Source organism: Penaeus vannamei, chromosome 23 (genome assembly GCF_042767895.1).
Source record: "Penaeus vannamei isolate JL-2024 chromosome 23, ASM4276789v1, whole genome shotgun sequence".
Classification (NCBI taxonomy): Eukaryota; Metazoa; Arthropoda; class Malacostraca; order Decapoda; family Penaeidae; genus Penaeus; species Penaeus vannamei.
Window position 1 is genome coordinate 14,005,086 of NC_091571.1, and position 7,500 is coordinate 14,012,585.

The following is a 7,500-nucleotide window of genomic DNA, read 5'->3' on the forward strand; positions in this document are numbered from 1 at the left end:
CAGAGAGGCAGAGAAGCTTCATGGCCGTTAAAAAGGATATACTATAGGTATCTAATGCAAAATAAAGGTTTGTATTCTGTCTGTTCACCTCTCTCCCTCTCCTTTTTCCTTTTCCTCATTTACTCATCACTTGCTCGCTCTCTCTCTATATCGTTCTATCTATCGATATAATCCTTAATCTCACTTGCCCTTGCCCCTCCCTTCCTAAAACTCCTTCCTCGTTCCATCTCTCTCTCTCTCTCTCTCTCTCTCTCTCTCTCTCTCTCTCTCTCTCTATATATATATATATATATATATATATATATATATATATATATATATATATATGTATATGTATATATATATATATATATATATATATATATATATATATATATATATATATATATATATATATGTTTGTGTGTGTGTGCGTGTGTGTGCATACCCGCTCTCTTTAACTATTAATGTATCTTTATCCCTCCTTGCTCTCACTTCTTTCTAGAATTCCTTCCTCATTCCATCTCTCTCTCTCTCTCTCTCTCTCTCTCTCTCGCTCATTCCCAGCGAGGAATGAAGTGAAATCAGAGATGGGTTATAGCAAGTTAACCCTGCTTACATTACAAATATTGAAATAGCGTTTGGGTCAGATTTTTAGCCCTTTTAAAAACAAAATAAGAATCATACGCACATACGCTCCCACAATCACACGTGTAGATACTTTAACATATTCTTTTACAGACGAAATCTGAAATGAAGTCCATACGCTTTGCCAACTGACCATGAACCGCTCTGCATTCGGAGCGCAAAGAGCAAGGGCGGCGTGAATGCAGTAGCCCGGCGCTGAATTACATCGGCCCGTGATACCTTTGATTAGCTGTAATGTCGAGGGGAGTGCAATTACGTCTATTAAAGCCTTTTGAAATAAAATCCAGAATTGGATATAAGCAGAGTGCCGTTTTACATACTCGTGCATGGGGGAGTTCGTAAGCGAGTTAGCGCAGACTGACTGCCGCTTCTACTTTGAGTCTGATCAATACAGCTCCTGAAAGCAAACTTCTGCGGCGGATGCCGTAACTGTCCGTGTAAGCACGCTGAACTTCAGGCCAACAAGCACCAGGTCCTTTTCTGCATTTGCGTTGTTGCTGCTACGCTATGCTCTTTCACACTTTTCGTAAATCAATATACTAATGAACACTACGTATCTATGCCATTTTTCAAAAACTATTACATCATCATGAATACGAGATCATACAATTCAGTCGAACAACCAGAGATAAAATGAAATATCAAACGATAAATAAGCATTTGCAAATTTGGCGTCGACATGCCCTTAGCAAGAATATGCTAAATGTGTTCTGACCCCAAGCGTTATTGACGATATCGCACGTGTGACAATCCAATTAGATTCCGCTCGCGATAATATCTGCCGAACGAAAGTTATCCCTTTGAGTGAGATCAGAATGCCAGTTTGAACTGCATTCTGTTATCAGCATCCAAGCCGTGACCTGACCTCCGCCCTCGCAGCGGGTCAGACCTTATCTCCTTTGACCTCCGACGAGCTGCTTTGATGTTCAGCTCAAAGTTTGGCAACCGAAGCCAAAGTTGCCTGGGTCCTGAAAGGCGTCGGTTACTCACGGTTCGTTGGGCATTCTGAGCGCTCGCTTTAAGTGAATGGCACACCACATGCCTTGTATACATAAGCACACACAGATATACATACACACATATAAACACACACACACACATGTACGTATTGACGCACACGACACTCGCCCTATAGCACCACACGCTTCTCAGGTGCGTGGCAACATCTACCTTGACCCTAACCTTCGCATCACAGAAACGGAGGGCGTCGCGTGTGCATGACCCCGAAGGCGAACGCATCCCGCCGCCCTCTCTTGGGACCGCCCACAATCGGGTTAGACACACGTGACTAATATATATATATTATATATATATATACATATATATGTGTGTGAGTGTATGTATATCTATATATGTATGTTTATATATATAAATATATATATGTATATATATACATAATACACACACACACGCACACATACATACATACACACACACACACACACACACACACACACATATATATATATATATATATATATATATATATATATATATATATGTATGTATGCACACACACACACACACACACACACACACACATATATATATATATATATATATACACACACACACACACACACACATATATATATATATATATATATATATATATATATATATATATATATATATGTGTGTGTGTTTATGTCTATATATGTATGAAGTCACCCAGAACAATACAAATATCACGCCGAGGACAACTGTGTGACACAGATGCATGTTTGGCATAGAACATCTCTTTCACGCCCAACTTACAAACAATCGGTAGTATCGTACACAGTAATAAGAGGCATGAAGCCAAATGCTAGCTTCAGTTTCAATACAATTATATGCTCATTGACTGGAGTAACCTCTATTACCAAGGGCTGGAGTCTGCTGGAGATCGCTATGGGTATTCCCCGAAGATGGTGACCATCGGCCGGATCATTAACAGGTGTAGCCACCTACACTAATGCCACTGCCAGGTCTTCTCACCTCCAAGATAGGAACCACATCAACTCAACCTTCCCAGTTCTCTTGACAGTAGTGGCAACCGATCATCCTAACGCAAAGAACGGACATCCCAAGCCTCCACCGTGACGTCCTGTCTGAGGTTTAGCCTTGGGCACTCACTCCAGGTGGACGCCACCTCTCCCACCTCCGCCGCTGCCGCCCCATGTAAAGGGAGGTGGTAGGCTGCAGGACCCAATATCCATCTGTGGGATTCTCTTGGGCTTTACCCTATGTATATATGTACACACACACGCACACACACACACACATATATATGTACACATACATTTGTACATATAGTGATATAATATATATACACATGGTTCTAGGATACTATGGTGGAGAGAAACTATGAAGTAATGTTGCCACATCGCGGTATGACACATCTTCTGTTTCGCAAGTGGATAAAATGTTGCAAGGACAACACATTGATTTGCCATTTATGTCAGTACCTTGCAATTCATTGTCGATTTATCAGATTTAGGAAGAAGAGTTTGCATTACAGGTGTAGCATGGTTTAAGTGTAGAGACATCGACACTTGCTAAAAGAGCTGACAGGTAATCCTCGAACCATGAATAAGATGTGGGCATGGTCACGGGGAAAAGCCAGCTGTAGACTACCTCCTACATGAGTAGATAAACACAGCTGTTCATTTACCCACAGATTTATTACAAAACTTACCATCGCTACTACAGCTTCGACATCACAGATGAAGCAAGGGCAATCACAGGTAAAAAAAACAGCATTTAAAATTGTCACAATACAAGAAAACAAAGAGCCAGGAGTCCTCCCCAGTCTACACTCACACCTCTCCACAATCAAGATTACCCGCCAACTACCCTCAGTGGTGACTCCACTGTTCATGCAGGCAAGAGGTTGCCAACTACCCAAATTGAAAGAGGGGTTTGAGAATGGACTAATGACCTTTCAGACCCAAAACTTACTACCCACTCTTCTGGAGGTGGGGTGTTTAGAGGGTATACAAAAGGGCGTCAGCAAGGGCATTAAAAATAAAATGAAACACCCCAAGTATTATGTAAATCCGCGAATCCAGGAGCATTCGTGTAACAAAAATACATATCTCTACACAGCAAAGATTATTTATTATATATAATGTAAAATAACGATGGTCTCAGACATAAACCATATAACATACGTCTTTCTCTAGGTATTAGTAAAATATTTTTGTGATTAGCATAACATTATTAATCAGTGGGGATCACCGTTATTTTGCCTATTTGCTCAAGATATTGCAAATCTTACAAGGATATAAGATATATTTTTGCAATAAGTGATTTGATCCTCTTGACGGCGTCTATAGTTGGTATTAAATGAGCCCAGCCAATTTCGACTTTACCATTGAATGTGTTTACAACATGCGTGATAGTCCCTCTTCATGAAGAGAGGCTGCGCAACTATATTTCACAGTCGCCTGGTATGTTGGTATAATCCGACAGGCCTTAGGGACATTGACTCCATGTTGACGTCACTCAATCCTTGATGAAAGTCTAGCTCCGCCTGGACCTTTTCTGCAGCCCAGTGGCTGTTGTGAGGGTCCCTGTCTCAGATATTGCGTGTACTCATAATTTTGCAAGTAACAGGGTGGCGTTAGGCTCGCCGCAATAATTACATTCCCTGTCAACCACGTCATCAATAACTGGCGAAGCAGATGGGTAACCTAATCTTAATCTGCAATATGACCGGTACCTCTGTTTATTTTTGGAGGAAGGGCCATTGGCTCATAGCCTGTGGCGTCTGAGTATCATCTGGCTGCGAGCGAGTTTGTGGTATTTTCTCTGTGTCCACGGGAGAATGACAAGCATTGTAGCTTTGGGACTTTGGCTTAGTCTTCTTTGACGTTCATGGGAGATGAGGGCATGCCCCTGCCTTTTTCGGCTAGTCTGTCAGCAAGCTAATTTCCTTGGATGCCTAAGTGGCCTGGGACCTAGTTTATGATTCTTCTTCTACCCAGCTCAAAGGTCCTCTGTGCTATGGCGCGGAGAGTGGTCAGGAGATAGATGTAGTCGGGCATGCTGTGCTGTAACAGTCAATAGCTGATCTTGAGTCTGTGTGTAGGACCACGTGTCATTCCTTTTGGAACGTGTGGGCCAGGGCTCCCATGATCGCAACTGTTTCAGCTTGGAGCAATGAGCAATGTCAGTGATCCTGATGGATGTTGTGGCATCCCTTGTTGCGAAGCCGGCGCCTGCAGTTTGGTTTATGGGATCCATGGATCCATCCGTGAAGTAGGTTTTACTACCATGAGGAATTATTTGTGCAATAGAGTATTGATCTTTTCTCCTTGACAAGTTCAGGACTGAGAACTCGATGGTGTTTGCCTGTGGCGGGGTTTCTCTTTAATCAGGGTGGGGGGAGTCCATGTCTTTGGAGAGTGTGAAGCCTATCCATACCCCAGGGTACAGGCAGTCCTTGACCCACTCCAGATCCATGCCTTGAACTGAGTTTTATGTTTTTGACATTGGTCTTCAGAGCCATAACATTTAATTTTTGCTGCCGAGATCTTTAGACCCGTCCTGCAACACTTCAAACACAAGGTCCAGACAACGCTGGGCTCTAGTGAGGCAGTGTTTGCCAGAGGAGATGACTGCCAGGTCATCTGCATAAGAGATTATCCTATATCCCTCTGGCTGGACACGTGGGTATTGAAAAGAGCAGGACTGAGGACCCCACTCTGTGGCGTACTGTAAGGGTTAATATACCTTTATCCTAGTTTGCGGGGCCGTAATAGCCAATGAGACCTAATACTCCGGCCTCCTGTTTCGGCACAGAGTAATTTGCATTGTCTCATGGTGTGATGTCATAATGGTATCATCTTTCATAAACAAAGTCTCGACCAAAGGAATATACCATAGAAAAAATACAGATAATTATTCAAAATGCCAAAAATAATTGAAGATGCATATAACAGATAAAGCATACGATTAAGATAATTAAAGTGAATGAAACTTATGACTAAATAAAACAACATAAACTGAATTCAATAAGTTGAAAACTATTCTACGCTTTATCATTTATATTCATAAGAGTAAATTATTTAATATTCATCTTTAAAAATCATACTATACCTGTTTTTCTTAATTATTAGTTCATTATGTTTTCATCATCAGATTATAATGAATCATACTTATCATGAATGGGAAACGAAACAAAAGGCAAAATTTAAAACTATTATTATTAAAGCCAAAAACCGTTAACACATACGGAACATAAAATTAAATAAAACCTCTGGAAAATAAGCTAAAGAAATATACGAAAAAAATGGGGCAATCTAAAATAAAATAAAACAATGCTTGTTATTCTGTAGACTCACAGTAAGATCCAGTTAAAAGCGTAACATACGATAAGCAAAAACAAAAAGAGGTCGGGTTATCTGAGGGAAAACCCCACCAATGCCTGTGCGCAACTTAACTAAGGTGGTTGAATTCACCTTATTTATTTTAACAGGGTCGTGAGCCAGATGTTCGCGTAACTAGACTCATTTTCTCATTAAATGTAATCTGCCTCTAATTGTGATCATTTAAGAATGGGAATGTATTAAAAGATTGTCGTGTTTTATGAAAAGTAATAGGAGGTTAATTGAAGAAATACATATAAAATATTATAACCAGTAAAAGAAAGGCCCTTATAGACATAGATTTGAATGAACGATATAATTGACTACCGTGGACTAGCTGATGGTGTTGGGCCCGTTGACGATTTTCCTCAACCTCGTACGTCGCCATATCTATATGTACATATATCTATTCATATGTGGATATATATTTATATATATAAATATATACACATTTTATATATATATATATATATATATATATATATATATATATATATATATATGTATGATTTGTATATATATAGAATGATAGATAGATTGACAGATATTGATATCCATCTATGGATAGATAGATAGATAAAAAGAAAAAGAGAAAGAGATATCATATATATATATATATATATATATATATATATGTATATATATATATATATATATATATATATATATATATATATATATATATATATAGATATATATATGTATGTATATATATATAAATGAATATTAAAAAATATAAATAAATAAAAATAAATATAAATAAATAAATTATATATATATATATGTATATGTATATGTATATATATATATATATATATATATATATATATATATATATATATATATATATATATATATATATATATGTATATATATAAATAAATATAAATAAATAAATAAATAAATATATATATATGTATAAATATAAATAAATAAATATATATATATATATATATATATGTATATAAATACATACATACATACACACACACACACACACACACACACACACACACACACACACACACACACACATATATATATATATATATATATATATATATATATATATATATATATATATATATATATATATATATAATTCATGCACACACACACACAAATATATATACAATTTCTGTCTATTTATCTATATCTATATTCATGTCTATACCTGTCTATCTCTCTAAATATGTATGTATATATACTGTATATATATATACTGTGTATATATATATATATATATATATATGTATATATATATAAATATATATATATATATATATATATATATATATATATATATATATGTATATATATATATATATCACTTTTATTCGTTTAAGTAAAAGGATGGTGCGCCTCAGAAGTATAGAATATATTTCAGCATGTCGCCAGCCTGCAGAGCTTGAGAAACACTGTTCTAAGGTTTATAAAGCAATAAAGCTTTCATGTTGGAGCGAACGGCGTCTCCCTTGGGTCTGGCAAGGCTGGCGGTCGAACGAGTCTGCAACAAGGAGGT